The sequence below is a fragment of the Canis lupus genome, chromosome 24 (assembly GCF_003254725.2).
Source record: "Canis lupus dingo isolate Sandy chromosome 24, ASM325472v2, whole genome shotgun sequence".
Classification (NCBI taxonomy): domain Eukaryota; kingdom Metazoa; phylum Chordata; class Mammalia; order Carnivora; family Canidae; genus Canis; species Canis lupus.
The window spans coordinates 20,813,368-20,841,258 of NC_064266.1; the positions used below are offsets into that span (position 1 = coordinate 20,813,368).

Sequence of the window (27,891 nt, forward strand, 5' to 3'; positions counted from 1 at the left end):
AGACCAACCTTTTCTGGCACATTGAGTATGCTGCTGGTTCATTTCTCACTCCTCTCAGGAGTCCCTGGCTTTAGCTGTCCTTGTGCTCCTGGCTCAGGCTTCTCCAGGTAACTGAGACCATGCAGAGGAGGGAAAAGAAAGTAAAACTGGGGTCCTAGTCATAGAGTCATTGGAACATGGAATATGTGTGTCAGTCAGGACGATCCACAGAGATGACCAAGATCTAGTGAAAAGACTTATAATGAATATGTCCCATAATAAGGGAAGTCTGTCACCTCTGACTACCATGATGTTTTTCATGATGGCAAATATTGGCAGAGCCCAGGATTTCTTGTATGAAGTCCCTGCCAAGTGCAGAAGCAACTGCAGCATCCCTAGTGTCATTAATATCTTAGCCCTAAATGTCGACAAGGGATGAGTCCTGCCATCTCTCACTTCAACCTACTTTTAACTGATACCACTTCTGGCAGTAACTAGTTCCATTACTTCAGCTCTCCATTGTTACGTGGCTTTGAATGTTCCTTTAAAACAATCAGAAGAGGCATTTGTCTTAGAATATGTAGTGAAAAATTTGTAGGTTGATGTCAGATATCTAGAGGTTTATAAAATAGGCTCAAGGTGTAGAGCTGGGGTTAGGGCAGAAGATTCTGAATTCCATAGTTCTCTAGTGATATGACTGAGTGGTGAATAACTTTCTGAAGGAAATATTTTCTGCTTAGACTGCCTGCGGATTCTAAAGTTTATGATTTTTATTTCCATGATTTCCGTTTGGATCATTGCTGCTGGAAGTTGCATCCTCTCTTGGATCAGCTTTTCAAACTGATAGGCTTTATGAATCACTCAGTTGTTCTAGAAGCAAAAGAAGGTAATTCTGGGCTAATCCTGAGTTGGTTTTAGCCTGTCTTTTTTTTTTTTAAGATTTATTTATTTATTTTTATTCATAATAGACATAGAGAGAGAGACAGAGAGAGAGAGAGAGAGAGAGAGGCAGAGACACAGGCAGAGGGAGAAGCAGGCTCCATGCCACGACCCCAACGCGGGACTCGATCCCGGGACTCCAGGGTCGCTCCCTGGGCCAAAGGCAGGCGCCAAACCGCTGAGCTATCCAGACATCCCCTTTTATCCTGTCTTAAACTCTGGTAAGGGCAAATTAGTTTTGAGGAGGGAGTTGCAGCTGCAAAAGACATTTTGGGGCAAGAATCTATACATTGATTCTAGTCTGAATGTCCTGGTAAGAAAGAGAGAATTGGAAATTATCTCCCAGGAGGGGAGTTTGGGGGAAAAAACCATTAGAAGGAATCAAGATACTATGATCTCTCAAATGGACCCAGTGTGTTGGGGATACAGGATCTGTATTCAGTATTTAGAATACTAGATAGGGTTGAGTCCCAAACAATGTCACATAAGGGCAGTTTTACACCATCCAGAACATCAGCCTACAGATCAGCAGTATAAATTAATCCTTCAACATTCAAAGGCTTGTTCTAGGGCATCATTTGGGGCGTGCACTTAGTACAGTGCCAGGGACATACTCTGGTCTTCAACAAATCACTGTTGAGTGAATAATAAATTGAAAGGAAAAAACAAATAGATAATCGAAGGTATAGGTCTACTCCTTGGCAAGTACCTAGATTTGGGAGATAAGGAGGAACCAGTGTTGGCGAGACTGAAAAACGAAAAAGATGAAAACATCACAAGCACAGAAATAAAGTCCAGATAGAGCTGGTTGAAGGAAGGGAGATACTTATGCATCTAGTACATGTCAAGACCAGCATTAGGCACTACATCCACAGATGTATTTACTTTTCCCAAGAATGCCTTTATATTTCAGTAGTTCGTCCTAACCATTATTACTACAATACTAACATCCTCAGTATAATAGTCTTTACTCTCTTTCATGTATTTGTTTATTCATCTTTTTATTTATTTTGATGGATGGGTCAAAAGATGCAGTTATAGAATTGGCAGATGCAGGCAATCTCGCAAGAAAATGAGAAGAAGAAAGAAAAATGTGGGGCAAAAGAATTTTGCTGCATCCCTGATGTAAAATATATACCCTCAAACCCTGTTGAGAAACAACAGACAATATGTGAGCCTAAGGCAAGACCAGCTAAGCGTCCATAAAACTCCTGACACAAGACTTTTAACAGCCAGAAAAAAAGAGTCAGTAAAATGGCTGTCTGGGGCACCTGCATAGTTCTGAGATCCTTAGACACCTGCTGGGTCTTCACATGGTCCACTAAAGAAATTATGATCATTCTGGCTCTCATTATATCCTGTCTCTCTAGTCCTTGGTAGCCTGACATCTCTAGGGTTTCTCAGGGCATGACTGATATTCTTGGTTCTCACTGTAAAATGGTTTTATAGGATCTATATGCTGAATTCCTAAGCCTCTGACCCGGTGCTCCCAGATCCCTCAACAGGGAAGTTTTCTAAGCTAATGCAGATTCTACCTTGAGCACACATTCTTTTTTTTTTTTTTTTTTAATAATTTTTATTTATTTATGATAGTCACAGAGAGGGAGAGAGAGGCAGAGACACAGGCAGAGGGAGAAGCAGGCTCCATGCACCGGGAGTCCGACGTGGGATTCGATCCCTGGTCTCCAGGATCGCGCCCTGGGCCAAAGGCAGGCGCCAAACCGCTGCGCCACCCAGGGATCCCTTGACCACACACACATTCTTATCTAAGGTCTCATCCTAGAGTTTTGAGATAGACCAGCGGTCTTTTTGCTTCCTTAGCTCAAGGTTTAACCCAAGGCTTTGCCTTCTGGGCTCACTCTTGGAATTTAGCCCTTACCCTAATTCCTTAATCATACTTAGCTTTCTAAAGATCGGCATGCCCTCTGACCAGGAAGCAACCATTGCCATGCCACCTAAATGGAAAGGGAAAACAGTAAAACAAAACAAAGAACAAACAAGAAAACAACCAAACCCTCCCCCTCCCCAAACAAAAAACAAGCACCACTCCCCCAACCTCCACATTTACTGAGAACTTACTTATTGTGTGCAAGGCCTTGTCTTAAGTACTTTATATACACAATCTCCTTTTGTCTTAACAACAGCTCCATGAGGTAAGAATTTATTATTATGTCCCTTTGCCAGAAGAGGAAACTAAGTCACAGAGAGTTTAAGCGACTTGCCTCAACTACTGTTGGCCACTGAACTAGTCCTGCTAGCAAGACTTGGAACCCATGATGCTCGAGTTCAGATGTTATGCTATCTCAAAAGGGAAAATTATTGCTGTAGTGAGAAAACCTTGCTCCGCTCTTCTGGCCCAGAGCCAATGTCCTTAAAGTGCAAGGTGTGGCAAGAAAGGGAAAGCCTTGTGAGCCTCCTTGTGGTTAAAATGTGTAACAAATCCAGCCCTAACTTGTATACCAAGGCACAAATAGATATGATCCCAAGTTGAAGTTAAGGAAGGAGTTGTTCCCACTTAGTAGACACTTAGTTCAGAGGCCAGTGCCAGTCAGGTCTAATGGTGAAAAGTATCCCTTGCCTCTGTTGACAAAATTATCTGGAGACACCGTCTGAAAAGAAGGTATAGCAATCCTCACAATCATGGTGGCTTCTAACCACTCAACCCATTTCTCAAAGTGCTTTCACATCAGTTTTCTCATTCCCCCACCCCCATCTCCCTGGCAATACCACCATATAACATTCATGTTCCAAATCTTAGATGTCCTCAGGATATTTAGAGAGTGGATCAGAGATTGGGTCTCCAATTACCTAGGCACAGTGATGCCGATTAATATTTCAGCTTCAACCTCAACCACATCAACAGCTACAGAAGAGCCCAAGAAGCCACCTGTCTTGTACAAGTTTTTATATATTTTTGGCTAGAGAAATTATGCCTACAAATGGACTCAAGAGTCTTAGAGAGTTGTGTAAACATGCCTCCAGACCATGGTCCAAAGAATTGAAAAGGGTTCAGGGGAAATTCAGATGCATTAATAGGATGTGACTATGTCACTTTACCACTCTGAACCTCATTTTGCCCATCCTCAAAATGGAAATGTTGGACTGGATTATAAACTCCATATGCCCTTCGACTCTTAAATCCTTCTTCATTTTTTATGGTGAAATCCATTCTCTTGGGATGCCTGGGTGGTTCAGCGGTTGAGCATCTGCTTGTGGCTCAGGGCGTGATCCCCGAGTCTGGGACTGAGTCTCACATTAGGCTTCCAGCATGGAATCTGCTTCTCCCTCTGCCTATGTCTCTGCCTCTCTCTCTCTCTCTCTCTCATAAATAAATACAATCTTAAAAAAAAAAGAAATCCATTCTTTAGCTATGACTTCAGATGCCACTTTAGAGAGCAAAGGCATGGAGGATGAAGAGACTAAGAAACAGCAATGTGGTCTCAACCTAAGTACTCAAACCATAATCCTAAAATACATTTTAGTTAACTTCTTGTTCCTCACAGCCTGCACCACCAACATCATGTTGGCCACAAAGACCTTCTAAGTCTGCCTCCATAGCATCCGTTTTCCATCCTTGCCTCTGCTCTTCTGATTCAGCCATCATCTTTTCTTGCCCATTGTTATTGGTTGACTGTGTCCCTTCAAACTCATATAGTCAAGTCTTAATCCGGTACCTGAGAACATGACTACATTTGGAAATAGGATCTAAATTTAAAGAAGCAATTAAATTAAAATGAGAGCATTAGGGGGAATTCTAATCCAATTTTTAAAGATATTATTTATTTATTCATGAGAGACACACAGAGGCAGAAACATAGGCAGAGGGAGGAAAAGCAGGCTCCCTGTGGGGAGCCCGATGCGGGATTCCATCCCAGGACCCCGGGATCATGACCTGAGCTGAAGGCAGACACTCAGACACTGAGCCACCTGGGTTCCCTTGTTTCTTGCCCTTTTAAAAATAGGCTTCCCCTTTTGCTGGGAAGATTCTTCTTCCAAAACAAATGTATGCTTCTCGGTAAGCTTCACCTAAACAGTATTCCTACTTACCCTAAGCCGTATTCATTCATTCCTTCTTTCCTCTGCCACCAGAGGGATCCTTTAATTTATTTACTTTAAATGTTTTTACAAATAAAAATTGCTTATATTTAAGCAATGATTAGATTTATAGATACACAAGTTAATTTAACACACTTATCACCTCACATAGGTATCTTTTTTCTAGATAGGAACACTTAAGATCTACTTTCTCAGCAAATTTCAAGTATACAATAAAGTAATAATAACAAGAGTTACCATGTGGTATGTTAGATCATCAGAACTGGTTCATTTCATAACTGAAAGTTTGTACCCTTTGACCAACATCTCTCCATTTCATGCCCACTCCCTTTCTGGCAAACATCTTTCTGCTCTTTTCTGTGAGTTCAACTAATTTAGATTCACCATACAAATGAGTTTCATACAAGATTTGTTTTGTGTCTTGTTTATTTCACTTAGCATAATGGCCTCCAGTTTCATTCAAATTGTCCAAAATGGGCCCTGGGCAAGATGGCGGAAGAGTAGGGTCCCCAAGTCACCTGTCCCCACCAACTTACCTAGATAACTTTCAAATCATCCTGAAAACCTATGAATTCGGCCTGAGGTTTAAAGTATTTTTTTTAATTTTATTTATTTATGATAGTCACACAGAGAGAGAGAGAGAGGCAGAGACACAGGCAGAGGGAGAAGCAGGCTCCATGCACTGGGAGCCCGACGTGAGACTTGATCCCGGGTCTCCAGGATCACACCCTGGGCCAAAGGCAGGCGCTAAACCGCTGCGCCACCGAGGGATCCCCCGGCCTGAGGTTTAAAGAAAGAACAGCTGGAATGCTACAGAGAGAAGAGTTTGCACTTCTAACAAGGTAGGAAAGGGGGACTAAATAAATAAATAAATAAATATCCAGTGGGGCAGGGGCCCCGAGAGGAGCCGGGCTAAGGGGGGCCGCAAAAGTCTCCAGGACAGGAAAGCCCAGCCCTGGAGAAGCAGGAACTTTAAAAATCCGCACAGGATTCTTCCTGGAGGGAAAGGCGCTCACAGGATCAGGCAGGATCATAGGAGGGGCAGCAGAGCCCCCAGGGTCCTGGGGTCACTAACAAAGCAGGTGCACCCTGGGGAGAGCGTGCCACACTCCGTGGGCCGAGCGCAGTAAATGGCTGGAGGGTGCCCTGTGGGGCCCCGGGAGCAGGTCAGGCAGGCGCTCCTGGTGGAGGGGGCTGCCTGCCCTGGGGAGCGCAATTCCAGCGGCACAGGCCCTGGATCCCAGGGCATCAGGGGACACAGCCCAGGATCCTGCGCTCCCCCTGGGATAGGCAGGGGTGGAGAGGACACAGGACAACGAGGACACTCCTGCTGCCGGGCACCCCAAAGCTGTGCATATCAGCGCCCCCCGCCCCCACGCGAGTGTGGACTGGGAGCTGTGGTAGTTACTGCAGGAGCTGACTCCAGGGCTGGAGAGCTGGCTGCCACCACTGTTGTTCCTCCTGGTGTCACCTTGTGTCTGGGACTGAGCAGGGCTGCCAGGGAACAGAGGCCTCACGGGATAAACAGCCCCCACTGAACCGTGCACCTGACAGGGGCAGGGCAGCTCTCCCACGTGCACACACCTGAGAATCAGCACAGCAGGCCCCTGCCCCAGAAGACTGGAAGGACAGGGGAACAGCAAGTTCTTAACCAAGCAGTGCTGGAAAGCTCCACGGGAAGTCGAGGGATTTACAGTATATAGAACCAAAGGATACCTTGCCTTGGTTTTTTTTTTTTTTTTTCTTGTTTGTTTGTTCTTTTCTCTCTCTTTTTTTTTTCTTCCTTTTTCCAATACAACTTGTTTTTAGCCACTCTGCACTGAGCAAAATGACTAGAAAGAGAACTCACCACAAAAGAAAGAATCAGGAACAGTACTCTCTCCCACAGAATTACAGAATTTGGATTACAATTTGTGTCGGAAAGCCAATTCAGAAGCACAATTATAAAGCTACTGGCGGCTCTGGAAAAAAGCATAAGGAATTCAAAAGACTTCATGACTGCAGAATTCAGATCTAATCAGGCTGAAATTAAAAATCAATTAAATGAGATGCAATCCAAACTGGAGGTCCTAACAACAAGGGTTAATGAGGTAGAAGAAAGAGTGAGTGACAGAAGACAAGTTGATGTAAAGGAAGGAAGCTGAGGAAAAAAGATAAAAACAAAAGACCATGAGGAAAGGTTAAGGGAAATAAATGACAGACTCAGAAGGAAAAATCTACTTTTAATTGGGGTTCCAGAGGCCGCCGAGAGGGAGAGAGGACCAGAAAGTGTATTTGAACAAATCATAGCTGAGAACTTCCCTAACTTGGGGAGGGAAACAGGCATTCAGATCCAGAAGATAGAGAGATCCCCCTCCCCCAAAATCAATAAAAACTGTTCAACACCTGGACATTTAATAGTGAAATTTGCAAATTCCAAAGATAAAGAGAAAACCTTAAAGCAGCAAGAGATAAGAGATCCCGAACTTATATGAGGAGAAATATTAGGTTAACAGCAGACCTCTTCACAGAGACTGGTAGGCCAGAAAGGGCTGGCAGGATATAGTTAGGGTCCTAAATGAGACGAACATGCAGCCAAGAATACTTTACCCAGCAAGGCTCTCATTCATAATAGGAGGAGAGACGAAGAGCTTCCAAGACAGGCAGGAACTGAAAGAATATGTGACCACCAAACCAGTTCTGCAAGAAATGTTAAGGGGGACTCTGTAAAAGAAAGAGGAAGTCCAAGGAAATAATCCACAAAACAGGGACTGAACAGGTATTATGATGACACTAAATTCATATTTTTCAACAGTAACTCTGAATGTGAATGAGCTTAATGATCCCATCAAAAGACGCAGGGTTTCAGACTGGATAAAAAAGCAAGACCCATCTATTTGCTGTCTACAAGAGACTCATTTTAGACCTAAAGACACCTACAGCCTGAAAATAAAAGGTTGGAGAACCATTTAACATTCAAATGGTCCTTAGAAGAAAGCAGGGGTAGCCATCCTCATATCAGATAAATTAAAGTTTATCCCAAAGACTGTAGTAAGAGATGAAGAGGGACACTATATCATACTTAAAGGATATATCCAACAAGAGGACCTAACAATCATGAATATTTATGCCCGTAATGTGGGAGCTGCCAATTATATCAATCAATAACCAAAGTTAAGACATAATTAGATAAAATAGACTTATACTGGGAGACTTCAACATGGCGCTTTCTGAAAATGACAGATCTTCTCAGCACAACATCAATGAAACAAGATATTTGAATGATACACTGGACCAGATAGATTTCACAGATACTTACAGAACTTTACATCTGAACGCAGCTGAATACACATTCTTCTCAAGTGCACATGGAACTTTCTCCAGAAGAGACCACATACTGGGTCACAAATCAGGTCTTAACCGATACCAAAAGATTGGGATTGTCCCCTGCATATTTTCAGACCAAAATGCTTTGAAACTAGAACTCAATCACAAGAAGAAATTTGGAAGAAATTAAAATATGTGGAGGTTAAAAGACCATCCTGCTAAAAGATGAGTGGGTCAACCAGGAAATTAGAGAAGAATTTAAAAGATTCATGGAAACTAATGAGAATGAAGATACAACCGTTCAAAATCTTTGGGATACAGCAAAAGCAGTCCTGAGAGGGAAATACATCACAATACAAGCGTCCCTCAAAAAACTGGAAAAAACTCAAATACACAAGCTAACCTTGCAGCTAAAGGAACTGGAGAAAGAACAGCAAATAAAGCCTACACCCAGCAGAAGAAGAGAGTTAATAAATATCCGAGCAGAACTCAATGAAACAGAGACCAGAAGAACTGTAGAACAGATCAACAAAACCAGGGGTTGGTTCTTTGAAAGAATTAATAAGACAGATAAACCATTAGCCAGCTTTATTAAAAACAAAAGAGAACAGACTCTAATTAATAAAATCATGAATGGAAAAGGAGAGATCACCACCAATACCGAGGAAATACAAACGATTTAAAAAACATATTATGAGCAGCTATACTCCAATAAATTAGGCAATCTAAAAGAAATGGACACATTTCTGGAAAACCACAAACTACCAAAACTGGAACAGGAAGAAATAGAAAACCTGAATAGACCAATAACCAGGGAGGAAATTGAAGCAGTCATCAAAAATCTCCCAAGACACAAAAGTCCAGGGCCAGATGGCTTCCCAGGGGAATTCTATCAAACGTTTAAAGAAGAAACCATACCTATTCTACTAAAGCTGTTCTGAAAGATAGAAAGGGATGGAATTCTCCCAAACTTGTTCTATGAGGCCAGCATCACCTTAATTCCAAAACCAGACAAAGACCCCACAAAAAAGGAGAATATAGACCAATATCCCTTTTGAACACATATGCAAAAATTCTCAACAAGATACTAGCAAATAGGATCCAAGAGTACATTAAGAAGATTATTCACCATGACCAAGTGGGATTTATCCCTGGGATGCAAGGCTGGTGCAACACTCATAAAGCAATCAACATGATAGATCATATCAACAAGAGAAAAAACAACAGCCATATGATCCTCTCAAGAGATGCAGAGAAAGCATTTGACAAAATACAGCATCCATTCCTGATCAAAACTCTTCAGAGTGTAGGGATAGAGAGAACATTCCTCAGCGTCTTAAAAGCCATCTATGAAAAGCCCATAGCAAATATTCTCAATGGGGAAACGCTGGGAGCCTTTCCCCTAAGATCAGGAGCAGGACAGGTATGTCCAGTCTCACCACTGCTATTCAACATAGTACTAGAAGTCCTAACCTCAGCAATCAGGCAACAAAAAGAAATAAAAGGCATTCAAATGGGCAAAGAAAAATTCAAACTCTCCCTCTGCAGATGACATGATACTGTAAATAAAAAACCCAAAAGACTCCACCCCAAGATTGCCAGAACACATACAGGAATTCGGCAGTGTGGCAGGATACAAAATCAATGCACAGAAATCGGTGGCATTTCTATACACTAACAATGAGACTGAAGAAAGAGAAATTAAGGTCAATCCCATTTACAATTGCACCTAGGAACAAACCTAACCAAAAAGGTAAAGGATTTATACCCTAAAAACTACAGAACACTTCTGAAAGAAATTGAGGAAGACACAAAGTATTGGAAAAATATTCCATGCTCATGGATTGGAAGAATTAACATTGTGAAAATGTCAATGCTACCCAGGGCAATTTACGCATTTAATGCAATCCCTGTCCAAATAACATGGACTTTCTTCAGAGAGTTGGAACAAATCATCTTAAGACTTGTGTGGAATCAGAAAAGACCCCAAATAGCCAGGGGAATATTGAAAAAGAAAACCAGAGCCGGGGCAGTACAATGCCAGATTTCAGGTTGTACTACAAAGATGTGGTCATCAAGACAGTGTGGTACTGGCACAAAAACAGACACATAGATCAATGGAACAGAATAGAGAATCCAGAAGTGGACCCTCAACTTTATGGTCAACTAATATTCGACAAAGCAGGAAAGACTATCCACTGGAAAAAGGACAGTCTCTTCAATAAATGGTGCTGGGAAAATTGGACAGCCATGTGCAGAAGAATACAATCCCTATCCATAAACATGGACTTTCTTCAGAGAGTTAGAACAAATTATTTTAAGATTTGTGTGGAATCAGAAAAGACCTCGAATAGCCAGGGGAATTTTAAAAAAGAAAACCATAGCTGGGGGCATCACAATGCCAGATTTCAGGTTGTACTACAAAGCTGTGGTCATCAAGACAGTGTGGTACTGGCACAAAAACAGACACATAGATCAATGGAACAGAATAGAGAATCCAGAAGTGGACCCTGAACTTTATGGTCAACTAATATTCGATAAAGGAGGAAAGACTATTCACTGGAAGAAAGACAGTGTCTTCAATAAATGGTGCTGGGAAAATTGGACATCCACATGCAGAAGAATGAAACTAGACCACTCTCTTGCACCATACACAAAGATAAACTCAAAATGGATGAAATATCTAAATGTGAGACAAGATTCCATCAAAATCCTAGAGGAGAACACAGGCAACACCCTTTTTGAACTCGGCCACAGTAATTTCTTGCAAGATACATCCACGAAGGCAAAAGAAACAAAAGCAAAAATGAACTATTGGGACTTCATCAAGATAAGAAGCTTTTGCACAGCAAAGGATACAGTCAACAAAACTAAGAGACAAGCTACAGAATGGGAGAAGATATTTGCAAATGATGTATCAGATAAAGGGCTAGTTTCCAAGATCTATAAAGAATTTATTAAACTCAACAGCAAAGAAACAAGCAATCCAATCATGAAATGGGCAAAAGACATGAACAGAAATCTCACAGAGGAAGACATAGACATGGCCAACAAGCACATGATGCAGACATGGCTCTGCATCACTTGCCATCAGGGAAATACAAATCAAAACCACAATGAGATACCACCTCACACCAGTGAGAATGGGGAAAATTAACAAGACAGGAAACCACAAATGTTGGAGAGGATGTGGAGAAGGGGAACCCTCTTACACTGTTGGTGGGAATGTGAACTGGTGCAGCCCCTCTGGAAAACTGTGTGGAGGTTCCTCAAAGAGTTAAAAATAGTCCTGCCCTACGACCCAGCAATTGCATGTTGGAGATTTACCCCAAAGATACAGATGTAATGAAACGCCGGGACACCTGCACCCCGATGTTTCTAGCAGCAATGTCCACAATAGCCAAACTGTGGAAGGAGCCTCGGTGTCCATCGAAAGATGAATGGATTAAGAAGATGTGGTTTATGTATACAATGGAATATTCCTCAGCCATTAGAAATGACAAATACCCACCATTTGCTTCAACGTGGATGGAACTGGAGGGTATTATGCTGAGTGAAATGAGTCAATCAGAGAAGGACAAACATTATATGTTCTCATTCATTTGGGGAATATAAATAATGGTGAAAGGGAATAGAAGGGAAGGGAGAAGAAATGGGTAGGAAATATCAGAAAGGGAGACAGAACATGAAAAGACTCCTAACTCTAGGAAACGAACTAGGGGTGGTGGAAGGGGAGGAGGGTGTGGGGTGGGAGTGAATGGGTGACGGGCACTGAGGGGGGCACTTGACGGGATGAGCACTGAGTGTTATTCTGTATGTTGGCAAATTGAACACCGATAAAAAAAAATTGTCCAAAATGGCAGGACTTTCTTCTTTTTAACACTGATTAATATTACATTGTATATATGTGTGCTTATATACCTGTGATACATAGATACTAACTTTTCTTTTTCCACTCATCCATTGACAAACACTTAAGTTGCTTCCATGTCTTGGCCATTGTGAATAACGCTGCAATGATCAGGGGACTGCAGATGTCTCTTTAGGATTTTCATTTCCTTCAGATATAAACCCAGAAGTTTAATTGCTGTATCATAAAATAGTTTCATTTTTAACTTTTTGAGGAACTTCCATACTGTTCTTCATGACGATTGTATCCATTCACATTCTACTAACAGTGTACAAGCTTCCTCTTTTCCTTACAATCTTATGAACACTTGTTATCTTTTGTCTTTGGCATAATAGCCATCCTAACAGGTTGAATGAATATCTCATTGTGATTTTGATTATCAGTTCCTTATTGATTAGTGATGTTGAGTATATCTTCATATACCTGTGGACCATTTGTATGTCTTCTTTGGGAAAAATGTCAGTTCAGTGAGTCTTTAGCCCATTATTTAATTGGATTGTTTAGGTTTTTTTGCTACTGAGTTGTATGAGTTCTTTATATATTTTGGATATTAACTCCTTATCAGATTGTAGTTTTCTTTTTTTTTATTGGTGTTCAATTTGCCAACATATAGAATAACACCCCGTGCTCATCCCATCAATTGCCCCCCTCAGTGCCCGTCACCCAGTCACCCCCACCCCCACCCACCTTCCTTTCTACCACCCCTTGTTCGTTTCCCAGAGTTAGGAGTCTCTCATGTTCTGTCTCCCTTTCTGGTATTTCCCACTCATTTTTTCTCCTTTCCCCTTTATTCCCTTTCACTATTTTTTATATTCCCCAATTGAATGAGACCATATAATGTGTAGTTTTCAAATATTTTCTCCCCTTCTAGAGGGTGCCTTTTCTCTCTGTTGATGGTTTTCTTTGCTGTGCAGAAACTTTTTAGTTAGATGTAGTCGCACTTACTTTTGTTTTTGTTGCTTATGCTTTTTTGTTTGTTTGTTTTAGAGAAAATTGTATTGCCATTAGATTGCTAAATGCTTTTGGAGTCAAATCCAAGAAATTATTGCCAATGTCATATAGCTTTTCCCTATGTTTTTTGTAAGAGTTTTATGGTTTTAGGTTTTCTGTTTAAGTCATTAATCAATTTTGAGTTGATGTTTTTGGTATGGTATAAGTGTCCAATTTTATTATTATGCACGTGGATACTCATTTTTTCCAATAACATTATTGAAGGGACTAGCCTTTCCCCACTCTATTCTTTGTGACTTTGTCAAATATTAGATGCCCATACATACATGGCTTATTTTGGGGCTGTTTTGTATTTTGGACTGTTCTGTAGGTCTGATGTATCTGTTTTTATGCCAGTACCATACTCTTTTGATGGCCATAGCTTGGTAGTATATTTGAAATCAGGAAGTATGATGCTTCCAAGCTTTGTTCTTTCTCAATATGGCTTTGGCTATTTGAAGACTTTGGTGGTTCCATATGAATTTTAGGATTTTCTCTATTTCTGTGAAAAAAGTCATTGGAATCCTTAGTTTGTTACCTATAGTTAAAAATCTTTTATGGTTTGCCTCCCTCTTTGTCTTTATCTTATTTTATTTTTCCTTTCCTTCACCTATGTTCATTTATTTTATTTCTTAAATTCCACATATAAGTGAAACCATATGGTATTTGTCTTTCTCTGACTGATTTATTTGCTGGAGGGGAGATGGGTGGGGGGATGGGGTACTTGGGTGTTGGGCATTAAGGAGGACAGTTGATTTAGTGAGCACTGGCTATTAAATGCAACTGATGAAACACTAAATTCTACTCTAAAACTAGTAATATACTATATGTTAACTAAATTAATTTAAACTTAAAAAATTAAAGGAAATCCATAAAACTAAAAAAATGACGTTGGAATTTTAATAAAGATTGCATTAATTTGTAGATTGCTTTGGGTAGTATGGACACTTTAACAATGTTAATTCTTCCAATCCATGAACATAAGATATTTATTTTCTATTTCCTTGTGTCTTCTTCAATTTCTCTCATCGGTGTTTTACAGTTTTCAGTGTACAAGTCTTTCACTTCCTTGGGTAGATTTATTCCTAAGTATTTTATTCTTTTTGATGATTTTGTAAATGGGATTTATTTATTGCTTTTGTGAATAGTTATGCCCTCCAGGGGTATGTATACATGTGTCTTCTGCTGAGTTTCTGTGTGAAGAGGACTGCTCCTGAACCATGGCCAAGAGGGTGTGGAGCAAGTTCCATGACACTATTGCCTGAGACACAGGCAGGTGTGTGTCCTTGCAGGTCCTTTGACATGGTGCTGGTAATAGGATCAAGGCCAGATGGGGCTGTGGTTGAGTCCATGGGAGGACAGAGATATTTCTAGGTCTGTAGTCAGGACCATCAATGGTGAGTCTGCCATCTGGTTGTTGGCCTGGCTTCTCAAAATGGCCCTCCTCAGAGTTGGGCTCTAAAAATTCTTTTTTTTTTTTAAAGATTTTATTTATTTATTCATAGAGACAGAGAGAGAGAGAGGCAGAGACACAGGCAGAGGGAGAAGCAGGCTCCATGCAGAAAGCCGGACATGGGACTGATCCAGGGTCTCCAGGATCACGCCCTGGGCTGCTGGCAGCGCTAAACGGCTGCACCACCGGGGCTACGCTGGGCTCTAAAAATTCCTAAGATAAGGTGGTCAGGAAAGCTCTTTCCAAGTGAATAACACATAACACCTGTGCTGGGGACAGAAGGATACAGCATGTAAACAACTAGAAAAAAATAATTATGAGTCAAATGGTACTACCCAGTAGTCTCATCATGAGTCCTTCCATGAGATAGGAATAAGCTTATGGATGTGTTGCTCTCCCCAGACACCAAAATAACTTGTCTAATAACTAGGCTGTGTTCCTCGGATACAAATTGTCAATATATAAGGTAGTTGTTGGCTTAAGAACAAGCTAAAGTTCAGAAACATCTGGCCATGTTTGATGACCCAGATGTTGATATGCACACATATTATTTGATTGTTTTAGTTGAAGAAGGAAGGGATTTAATGCCTGGTCAAGGAATTATGAGTACAGTAATAATCTTAATATTGATCCTTTTGACCAGCCCATAAGAACCCAAATGATAGCCCTACACAGGCAGAACCTGAGGAACAGCCTCCTCTCAGATGAGAATGTGTTACTCAAAGGGTAAGAAAAGAACTTTACACATTTTGGCTCTGTCATGCTTCACCCCCAAAAGATAATCATGATCCTGACTTCTGTCAACTTCATGCCCAAAAGGTAGCCTTGATCCTGACTTTTATCAACTTCGTGCAGAAAAGGACCATGATTTTGACTTCTATCAATTTCCTTTGCTTTTTGAAACTTTTTACAGAACTGAAATTATTCAGAAAATACTCCTTCGTGTCTGGCTTATTTTGCTCAATAGAAAGCTTGTAGAGTCATCCATGTTGTTGTATATTGCAATAGTTCATTCTTCTCATTGCTGTAGAGCATTCCACTATATGAGCATTCCAGTTGTTTATCCATCCTAATTTTTATGGACATTGAGTTGTTTCCACTATTTGACTAGTAGAAATTGCACTACTATAAACATCCTTGGAACATGTTTTACAGTGAAATATGTACATATGGTTTGTTGTTGAGTTTATATTTAGTGATGGTGTATCACAGGCATGTGATCATCTTAAGAAGATATTGTCAGTTTTTCAATTTGGCTGAACCAATTATACTCCCACCACAATGGGAATTCTACACATGTCTGCTAACACTTGCTATTGTATTCTTTTTCAATTTAACCACCTGGTAACTGTACTAGAGTATCACATTATGGCTATAATTTGCATTTTCCTGATGCACAAATTAACATATTTTCATATATTTATTAACTACTTAGCTATTCTCTTCTGTGAAATATCTGTTCAAGCCTTTTCTATAGGGTTGTCTTTCCTATTGATTTGTAGGTGTTCTTTTTGTATTCCAGATATCAGTTCTTTGTCAGCTTATGGATACATGTATTAAAATATTTTCTCCAATTCTATGACTTGCCTTTTCTTTATTTCAGTGGTATCATTTGATGACACCCCCCCCCCCTTTCTGGTCAGCACTCAGAAAGAAAAAACACAGCTGACATCTGGTATCTGCACTAGTTGCTACCAGTTGGGCCATGTTGTTTCCTTGCTGAACATAAAAAGTTCACAGAATGCTAAAGTTACAAGAGGACTCTCTGCAACCAAAATGGAATAAAATATCTTGTATCCTTATAGTTAAGCATATCTCATGTAGGCAGCATATAGTTGGACTTTGTTTCTTACCGAATTTGGAAATATTAGTATTTTAATTGGAGCATTTAGTTGATTTGCATTTAGATTAATTAATTTACTTGGGTTTATATCAATCATTTTATAAATAGTTTTTTTTTTAAATTTCTCCTTCTTGTTTTATATCCTTATATCCACCTTGTATTCTTTTGGCATAGTAAAAATTTTATTATTTCATTTCCTTCTGTTAAATTGTTATCTACATGGATTTTTTTGGTGTTTTTTAAAAATAATTCTCTGGCTTCCCTAGAGATTATAGCATGCATCCTTTACTTATTACAATCTAATGTAAACTATTACTTTTACCAACATATTGAGACCTTAGAACACTTCCATACCAATAACCTCCATCATACATTTTATATTATTATGGTTATGCATTTAACTCTGTAAATATTATAATGCTCCAAAACATTATTATCATTAGTTTCTACAATCAATATTCATTTTATCCAAATAGTTACCATTTCCATTATTCTTCATTCCTTCATGTATTCCCATGCTTCTAACTGGGATTATTTTCATTCTGGCTGAAGAATTCCATTTAGTGTATCTTGTAGTTCATATCTACTGGTGACAGATTTACTTCATTTTTATTTGTATCCTTATGTATTTATTTTTCTCTCCTTTTACAAAGGATAATTTTACTGGACATAGAATTCTAGTTTATCAGGGGATGCACTTCTTTTTTTTTTTTTTTAAATACATTTTTTATTTTTTTATTCATAGAGATGCAGAGAGAGAGAGAGAGGCAGAGACACAGGCAGAGGGAGAAGCAGGCTCCATGTAGAGAGCCTGATGTGGGACTCGATCCAGGGTCTCCAGATCACGCCCGGGGCTTCAGGCGCGCTAAACCGCTGCGCCACCGGGGCTGCCCGGGGGGATGCACTTCTAAAAGAGCATCTTTTGGCTTCCTTATTTTCTGTAGAAACATCATCCAACAATTTTATTGTTACTCTTTTGAAGGCAATGTATCTTGTATCTCTTTGTATTAGTTCAGGCTGCCATAACAGAATATCATAAAGAAGGTGGCTTAAACAATAGAAATTTATTTTCTTACAGTTCTGAAAGTTGGAAGTTCAAGATCAAGGTTCCATCAGGGTTGGTGCCTGCTGAAACCTCTCACTGGGGCTTACGGATGGCTGCTGCCTTCTTGTGTCCTCACATGGCCTTACTTCTGAGCACACATGGAGGGAGAGAGAGATCTCAGTGCCTCTTTATCTTATAAGGACATCAGTTGTAGTAAGATTCCATTTTCACGACATCATTTAACTTTCATTACCTTTCACAGGCCCTTTGGTTTTCAACAATTTGACTATAATGTGCCTAGGTGCATTTTTTTTAACTCTACTGAAGATTTCAGAGTTTCTTGTAATTTTGGGTTGGTACTTTCATCATTTTGGGGAAATTATTGGTGATTATGCCTTTAAATATTGCCTAATATTAAGTATTATATTAAATAATAAATATTGTTTTATATAGTAAATATACTGTTACTATTTCATCCTCTCTTCCATCTCATACTGGGACTCCAATTACATTTTTCCCTTTGTGCTGTATATCTCTGTATGTATGTATCCTATCTTCTCTCTGAGTTAGTCTGGGTATTTTTTTAAAGATTTTGTTTATTTATTCATGAGAGACACAGAGAGAGAGAGAGAGGCAGAGACACAGGCAGAGGGAGAAGCAGGCTCCGTTCAGGGAGCCTGACATGGGACTCGATCCCGGGTCTCCAGGATCACACCCTGGGCTGAAGGTGGCGCTAAAACCGCTGAGCCACCCGGGCTGCCCAGTCTGGGTATTTTTTATTTCCCTAATGTCCACTTCATGTTCTGCTGGGTCTTAACCACTGCTAAACTTATCTATTGAGTTCTTAATTTCAATTGTTTTATTTTTAAGTTTTTGAATTTCCATTTGGATCTATCTATGAGATGTGAATTTTTTTCTGCTGAAGTTCTCTTTCCATTGGGTTTCTCTTTTTCTCTATTTTATCCATTATACATGTCACAACTAACATCCTCGTACAATCACTCCAATATCTGGATCAATTGTCTGTTTCCATTGACCTACTATCTTTTCTGTTTGAGATCATTTGGTCTTTTATGATGCATGCGTACTAATATTTTGTTGATTTCCAGACATGTATGAAATATTATGTGTTTCCTTCATCCAGGGAGGGTTCACTTTTTCCTTTGCTGGACAGATGGAGCAGGATTTGACTAAAAACAGCTGACAGAAAGTTAGCTGCAGTTTTGATAAGGTACTATCTGCTTCTGAAGTTGGCTTTTTGTCTATCCCCTCCTTCTACCTAGGCAACCATTCTGTACTCATTTAGGAATTATGAACTCACTGCCATTGAATATATCATATAATTTATAGTTGTCCAAGAAGATACAGTATGTGATATGCTTATATATAGGATGCAGTAGTAAAGAGTCTATCCTTCAAGTAAAAAGGTTATATCTCTGCTCTGCCACTTTCTTGGGCAATGGATCAAACAAAACCTTCTGAGCTTCAGAATCCTTTTCAGTGAAGCAGATATTATTTAATACCAGCATTTTCATAATATTGTAAGGACAAATAAGATAAAGTATACAACACACCTAAAGTAGTGCTATACTCTTTAAATGTAATATATGATAAATACATTTATTGTACTTGAAAATAAAAGACATGGGTTCTGTCTCAGGATCTATCACAAATGCAGAAATACCCTCCAATGGCCACCATTTTTGCATGTGCCTCCTTTTTTCCATAAAGCCTCTCTTCTCTTTTTTCCTGTTACTAATATTCTAGGCCTTTATAAACAATGCCTGAGCAGCGATGTTTGCATTTCTCTAAAGCTTTTTCTCTACACTGGAACTATGATGATAGTTGAATTTGCTTCCTTATTCATAATTAAATTAACCTAACAATTCCTGACATTTAGGAAAATCATAATAGGTAACAATAAAATACTAATGTACTTGATTGATCTCATATATTTAATTATGATCAAAAATGACAATTTCAATCATCTTATATAAAAATAATGTCTGATGACTGAACAGTGAAGTTATCAAGTTCTGTCTAAATGCAGGATTCAGAATGGCATAAACATATTCTTTCTAATGTCTACACTGGGTTTGAGACTTCCAGAAGAGCTGTACTTGATTGTACAGCAAATCCTCTCCTCAAAAATGAATGATAATCGTAAGGGCCCTTCAATATGGAAGTTGAAGGCAGAGAAGATAGATAGAATGACGTGATATGATAAAATCCCAGTGTTGGTGGCTTTGAAGATGAAGAAGGGGCCCAGGAACTAAGGAATGTAGGAAGTCTCTAGAAGCTGGAAAGAGCAAGGAAGCAGGTATCCTTTTCAGTAAGGAATTCAGCCCTGCCATCACTTTGATTTCACCCCTTCAAGACTCTTTTTGGACTCTAAATTACAGAACTGTAAAATAATAAATTATGCTGCTTTAAGTCACTAAGCTTGTTGTAACTTATCGCAATACTCATAGAAAACTGAAACAGTAGGTGATATATTGTACTTAACAGAGAAAGAATCCGTGCAATTCAAATAAATACGTTCAAAGAACTAAAAGAAACCACTTGTATAATTAACATAAAATATAATGACAACAACTAAATAAATATATGATAATAATTCATCAAATTAGAAATTCAGATGAAGTGATAGACATTTTTTTAAAAGAATCAAATAGAAATTCAAATAGAAATTCTGGAGTGGAAACATGCAACAACTGAAATTAAATATACACTATAGGGGCTTGAAAGAAATTTGAAAGAAAAATTATCTGGAAGATTAAATAATAAGTGAACTCTGAACAACAGAGAGAAAAAAAGAATGAGAAAAATAATAAGTGAACTCTGAACAACAGAGAGAAAAAAGAATGAGAACAATGAATAGCACCTTGGGTATCTGTGGGATACTATGAATAATATATGTCTAGTGGGAGCTTCAGAAAGAGAGATGAGAGAGAAAGAGGAAGAAAAATATTTGAAAAAATAATGGTCACAAACTTCTTAATTTTTTTTAAACAATAAGAACAACATCAATGTACATATTAAACAAGATCAGTAAACTCCAGGACACCTGGGTGGCTCAGCGGTTGAGCATCTGCCTTTGGCTCAGGGTGTAATCCTGGAGTCCCAGGATCAAGTCCCACATCAGGCTCCCTGCATGGAGCCTGCTTCTCCCTCTGCCTGCGTCTCTTTGTCTCTCTCTCTTTCTGTGTCTCTCATGAATAAATAAATAAAATCTTAAGAAAAAAAATTTTAAAAAAAGATCAGTAAACTCCAAGTGGGATAAATTCACACCTAAACAAATCACTATCATCATGATTAAACTGTTAAAGGAAAAAAAAAAAAGAAAATTTGAAAGCAGGAAAAGAAAAACCACTCATTACATACATAGGAACCGCAGGAAGATCAACAGCTGAATTTTCATCAGAAAAAATGAAGGTCAGGGATGCCTTGGTGGCTCAGTGGTAGAGCACCTACCTTTGGCTCAGGTCGTGATCCCAGGGTCCTGGGATGGGGTCCTGGGATGGAGTCCTGCATCAGCTCCCTGCAGGGAGCATGCTTCTCCCTCTGTCTATGTCTCTGCCTTTCTCTCTGTGTCTCTCATGAATAAATAAATAAAATCTTAAAACAAAAATGAAGGCCAGAAGGCAGTAGGATAACATTCTTTGGGCGGGGAAGGCGGGAGGTGGGGGGAGGCCGTCAACCAGGAATTCTATGCCCAGCAAAACTATTCTTCACAACCAACACACAGATGAAGACTAAGAGAATGCAAGAGCCAATATATTATTGAAAAAGAATAAAGGAGGAATTACAACTTCAAAATAAATTTACTAAAAGATTAATCAAGAGATTGTAGTATAGGCATAAGGACAGACATATATATCAATAGAACAGGATTGGCAGTCCAGGAGAATAAACGCTGACATTTATGATCAATTGATTTTAATCAAAGATAAAAGGCAAGACATTAAACAGAAAAGCATAATCTTTTCAACAAATGGAGCTGGAATAATTGGCTATCCATATGCAAAGAAATGAATATAGGTCACTGCTTCATATCATACTAAAAAGTAAAACAAAGTCATATACCTAAATATAAAAATTTTTGTACTATAAAAGACATCTTCTAGAAAATGAAAATACAAGCCATAGACTGGGATAAGTATTTCAAATTATATTTCTGATCAAGGACTTTACCCAGATTATGAAAAAAACATATAACTCAATAATAAGAAGATAACCCAATCAAAATATAGGGAAATATTTGAAAAGACATTTCACCAGAGAAGATAAAAGAATGGCAAATAGGCACATAAAAAGATGTTCAATGTCATTGTTCATTTGGGAAATTAAAATCACAAAATATACACACACAAAAAAGGACCATATTTTAAAAGACAGATATTAACAAATATTAATGAGGATATGAGAACAGGAATCTTTATATGTTTCTGTTGGGAATGTAAAATGGTACACCTGTTGGAGATATTTGCACTCCCATGTTCATAGCAGCATTATTCACAATAGCTAAAAAGTAGAAGCAACCCAAGTGTCTATTGACAGACAAATGGATAAGTAAAATATGGTATATACATATCATGGAATATTATTCCATGCCTGAATATTATTCAGCCTTAAAAAGGGAGAAAAATTCTGCAGTATGCTACAGTATGGATGAATCTTCAGAATCATAGACATAGGAAGTATAATGACAATCACCAGGGGCTGTGGGAGGGAGAATAGGGAGTTATTACTGAGTAGGTATTGACTCTCAGTCCCACAGGATGAAAAGAACTATAAGGACCAATGGTGTCAAAGGCTGCATAACTATGTGAATGTATTTAATATTACTGAACTGTACACTAAAAACTGGTTTAAGATGATTGATTTTGTTATATTTTAGCACAATTTGAAAAATCTTTAATATAAAAATAAGCAAAAAATAAAAATAAATCATACTATTATCTCAAGAGGCCCCCAAAATCATTTGACATAATTTATATCCTTTCATGATCAAAAGTCTCAACAAACTAGGAATAAAAGTTAATTATCTCAGCATAATAAAGGTCATAAGTAAAAAGCCCATGGTTAACATATCTAACCTGAAAAACTGAAAGCTTTTTCTCTAAGATCAAGAACAAAACAAGGATGCCAATCTTCAACTTCTCTTCAACATATTTCTAGAATTCTAACTACAGAAATTCAACAAGAAAAGGAAATAAAAGGCATTTAAATCAGGAAGGAAGAAATAAAATTATTTCTCTCTGCAAATGTGACTTCATATGTAGAAAACTCTGAGAACTCCACACACGAAATCTGTTAAAACTATAAATAAATTCAGTAAAGTTGCAGGATACATTAACATACAAAATTCAGCTGTGCTTCTATACACTAATAGTAAACTAACTAAGAAAGGAATGAAGAAAAACTGATCTTTGACCTGAGTGCTGAGAATACACAAGAAAGAAAGAACAGTCTCTTCAATAAATCATGTTAGAATAACTGGATATCTACATGCATAAGAATTAAATTGGGTTCCTTTCTTAGATTAGACACAAAATTACCTCAAAATAGTCTAAAGATTTATATGTAAGACTTCAAGCTATAAAGCTCCTAAAAGAAAACATAGTGGGAAACTTCATGGCATTAGTCTTAGCACTTGTTTCTTGGATTTGATACCCAAACCACCGACTACATAAGCAAAAATACAAAAGTGACATCACATTATAGTATGTCATAGAAGATTTTAGAAGCCTGGCCTTGAAGTCACTTCTCCCCATATTCCACAGCTCAGAATTAGATCTATTTCTCCATCTAACTACAAGAGACTGGGATATTGTCTTCTAGGTACCAAGAAGACTAAATGAGATTGGTGAGGAATAGTGTGTGTCATGGGACATGACCTCATCTGCTGCCATATTCTATGATGTCACTCTGACCCTGATGAAGATCTCTGGAGGCTCCAACCACATCTCATAATCAGCTACCTATAATTCAAAATAAGAAGAATATTCATCTAAAGGAGGTACAACAAAGTCCTGATAATGTCCATCATGAATTTTTATACCTTTTTTAAATATCAAAAGATTACATATTTCTCTAAAAAATAATATTTTTACATTTTTGTTCATTCTTGATGTCCCTGCTCATTTTCTGAGTGCTGATTTATAATGCCTGTTGGGTATTCCAGCACTGTTGTCTCCATTTGTTCTTTTCCTCTGGCCACAAATACTAGGGAAACATTTGATAGAATAATAAATAGCTAGGATTAGCATCTTCCTGTCTCCTGATGAAAATGTGTAACTGGGATCAAACTCTCAAATGCTTATTTTCCAACAAGCATTTGCAAGACCTAATGTATCAGTTAACTTCTCCTGAATAAAAAAGCACCATAAAACTGGAGGCTTGAAAAAATTATTCTATTTAGCTCATGATTCTGTGCATTGACTTGGCAATTCTTCTGGTCTGGACAAGCTTGACTCATCTCTGCTGGGCTGCAGCCTGTGTTTGTGCTCAGCTGGTAGTTGAGTGGTTCAATGATCTAGAATAACATTCCTCATATATCTGACATTTCACTGGATGTTATTTAGGGGACCTTAGTTCTCCTCTACATTACTTCTCAACTTCCAGCATGTTGGTTTGAGTTCATCTATTGAGCAAACTTTCAGGACCACAAGTGCAGCAATAAGCTGAGACCAATGCATGAGAATTTTTCAAGCCTGTGTTTGCATTATTTTTGCTAACATCCATTGGCTTAAGTCTGTCACCTGGCCAAGCCCACAGTCAAGTGGTGACCAAAAAAAGATTCTTAATGATAGAATCTGCAACACCTCATTGCAAGGGCATCAGTAGAAAGGGGAAGAATTTGTAGCCTTTTTACAATCTTCAATAGTGACAGAGTTTCCGTTATAGATCTTCTTCCAGCAGTATAAGAGGGTCCCAGTCCCTCCATATTCTCATGAACATATGGAATTGTCATGCATTCAACCATTTGGGCTTATGCTGAGTGACATCGCACTGAGATTTTGTTGACTTTTCCGTGATAGCTTATGCTTATTGACATCCTGTCTTATGCACAATGGCCATTAAATACCCAATTTTGTGAAGTGCCTGCTCATGTCTTTTTCACTCTATGTGGTAACCAAGGAAGGTAAAATACAATCTCCTTTCCTCTGTACTGTTTACATCTACTGACCTATCTCAGAATGTTATTTGCTTTTTTGACTGGAGCTTTTTTGTCAAATTCTGTGTCTCCCACCTATCCTTCCTCCAATCATGATACTTTGTAGAATAAACAACACACACTGGAGACTGGAATGCAATTTTATAGTGAAAATATTTGACAAGAAGGTTTCTAGAAGAGGCAATTGTTGAGGGCCTTCAGTAAAAAGGCATACTTGTGGTGATTACTTTCGACCACACAATGTCCTTCACTACTACACGAGTAAGGATGGTTGAATCTGAGTTAATGCAGCACCTTCTGTTGTTTCCACAGAAATGAACTTCAGTTTCATCTTTTCTGCATCGTTCTCTGCATACTCCATAGCCTTGGTAACATTTAGTTAGTTCTTCTGTCTTGAATCTTTTGAGTGTTTTTCTCATGCTTCCTGGGAAAGATATGGCTATGGTCAGTCTCTATGTAACTATGATCACAGAAGACAGAATGTGAAGTGCACAGGACCTGGAATCAAAATCATCTAGAGTCAAACCTGGGCTCTCTTATTTCCTAGACCTTGGTCTTTGAACAAGTAACTTCAGCTCTCTGCCCCTTCATTTCCATCTGTACAATGGAAATAATAATAATAGAGACTACTTCTTAAGATGGTTAATGATTGAGTGAATTAACATATATAAAGCCCTCAGAATAGTGTCTGGCACTTAGTAAGATGTGACTAAAAGTTAGCCTTTGTTGTAGTTATCGGTATTTTTTCAATTGCTATTATTACTAAAGGTATTTTCCTGAGAATTTAAGCCTACATAGTTTGCCTCTGTGAGCACTTGTTGGGCCAGCTCCCATTTACCTAAATAGATTTGTATTCTAATGCTAAACTCCTTAGAGATAGCCAGCTTCTCTAAGGCAGAATACACACATGATGGTGAACCTGTTTCTCAGTGCTTCCATGCTTTGAAATAAAAAATATTTATTTTTTATTTTATTTTATCACCAATGCAAAGTGGTGAAATCCACTTTGCATTGCCCCCCACCCAAACAGGTACTGTGTATCAGTGTATGCATTGGCATGGATACACATCTATAATGCAATTCATTCACAGATCCATTATCACACACAAACTGAGCAGGGACACATCCATAGTTGTGCATTCATAACCTTGTATTAATGCACAGGCCAACAAACTAGTTACTCAGATGTATACATGTGTATACAAGCCCTCTGCCTGAAAATACTTTACTGTTACAGCTCCCAATATATAGCTACCATTCTGTAAGAGATTCATTTGAAACAGTTGGGTGTCTCAAAAAAAAAAAAAAAAGACCTTTGGAAAGAAAATAATGACTACAATCAAACATTTTTTAAAGATTTATTTACTTGAGAGAGAGTGTGTGTGCACACACATGCACATATGCACAAGTGGGAAGAAGGGCAGAGGAGAGGGAGAGGGACCAGCCTACTGAGTGCCATGCTTGACTGTAGGGCTCGATCTCACAACACTGAGATAATGACTTGAGCTGAAATCAAGAGTTGGATGCTTAACCAAGTGAGCTACCCAAGTGTCCCTACTACTATAAAACATTAAAAACCACTTATACTGAGAATTTTTATATGCTACTTCAGTGAAAACTTACAGCAAGCTATCATTATCTCCATTTTTCAAATAAGAAAAATGGAATACAAAGAGAGACCATATTCCTGCTAAGGTCCTCAAAATGGAAAAAGAGAGAACCAGGATTTGATTTCTGGTCTACTTGACTCAGAACTCTGGAATGACATCAGGAAGGTAGTACACTAGGAAACTTCAGGCCCTCATTTCCCCCACAGAAACATTAAATAAGCATTATGTGGATTAAAGTAGCCTTGTGAGAATTCTAGAAACCCATTAAGAAGTTGCATCAACCAAGCAAAGATCTAAACAGGAAAAAGCCACATTCAGGATGGTAATAACATTTGTGGCATTTTTGCTTACTCTTGCTCCACCTGCTTCTTGGTGCAAGTGGCATGGTCAAGAGGAAGTCACTCAATTCCCAGCTCCTCCCTTAGCATGGAAGGAAAAAAGTGGAATTTTTTTACAATGTTCTGGCTTGTGTGGGGGCTGGCTAGGGAATTCATTTCTGTCTTGCTTGACCCAGAGCATTTGACGGGAATGGTTGCACAATTTGGATATCAGGTTGGAGACTGCCAAAAGCGGTAATGAGCACTGTGGCTGTTGAGAGTTCCAATAGTCCCATGGGAGCCTCAGGACAAGAGATTATGGAAAGAGGAATACAATAGAATGCTTAAGGCCCTGACAATAACCAGGTGTAAGTTTCTAAGAGAAATTAAGGCATTTAAAGCAGCATGTAGGGGCCTGGGTGGCTCAGCAGGTTGAGCAGCCAGCTCTTGGTTTCAGCTCAGGTTATGGTCTCAGTGCCCTGCGTAGGGCTCCATGCCCAGTGGGGAGTCTGCTTGAGGATTCCCTCCCTTCCTTTCCCTCTGCCCCTCCCACTGCTTGTTTTCTATCTCTCTCTTTCTCTCTCTTTCCCTCTCTCTCTCTAAAATAAATAAATCAAATAAACAAACAAACAAACAAACAAAAACAAGCAGCATGTGTGTGGAAGAATTGAGGCTGAGGGAAGCACATGCACAAGCCCAGGGAGGACACATTCCTGGAAAATGCCTGAGAAGATCTTGAACTTTTACAAGAAGAGTGAAGTCTATCTCTGAAAGAGCCAGTATGTAAAGACTGGGAAAGGGACCTGTTTTTTTCAAATGACCAGTTTTCAAAAAAAATATTACAAGGTATGCAGAGAACAGGGAAACATGACTAACTAAAAAAAAAAAAATACAAGATAAATCTCCAGAAACTTACCTTGAAGAAACACAGGCCTCAGACCTACTGAACAGGCTTTAAAACAACTGTCTCAAGTATACTCAATGAGCTAAAGGAGAACACGGACAAATGACTAAAGAAAATCAGGAAAATGACACATGGACAAAATTAAAATATCAACAAAGGGTTAGAAATTATAAAAATAGAATCAAATAGAAAATCTGGAGCTGAAAAATACAACTGAAATGAAAGTAATAGCAGAGGTTTTAACAGCAGACACAGGAATTTCTAGTACTCCCCCCACAACTTAAAAAAAAAAAAAAAAACAACATCAATTTGAGCAACTACCTGTGCACAGAAATACCTTCACAAAAGCCGGTGGATTT

At 38.8% G+C, this 27,891-nt stretch overlaps 1 long non-coding RNA gene across 2 annotated transcripts; it reads left to right on the top strand.

The window, feature by feature from the left end:
- Window positions 1-27,891, top strand: LOC125753524 (uncharacterized). 2 transcript variants are annotated; one of them, XR_007405569.1, is made up of 4 exons: window positions 1-107; window positions 5,597-5,816; window positions 23,366-23,543; window positions 25,014-27,891. It is a non-coding gene; the product is annotated as an uncharacterized LOC125753524 (long non-coding RNA). The 2 variants fall into 2 exon arrangements; XR_007405568.1 differs by lacking the exon at window positions 25,014-27,891 and having other exon boundaries at window positions 23,366-24,911.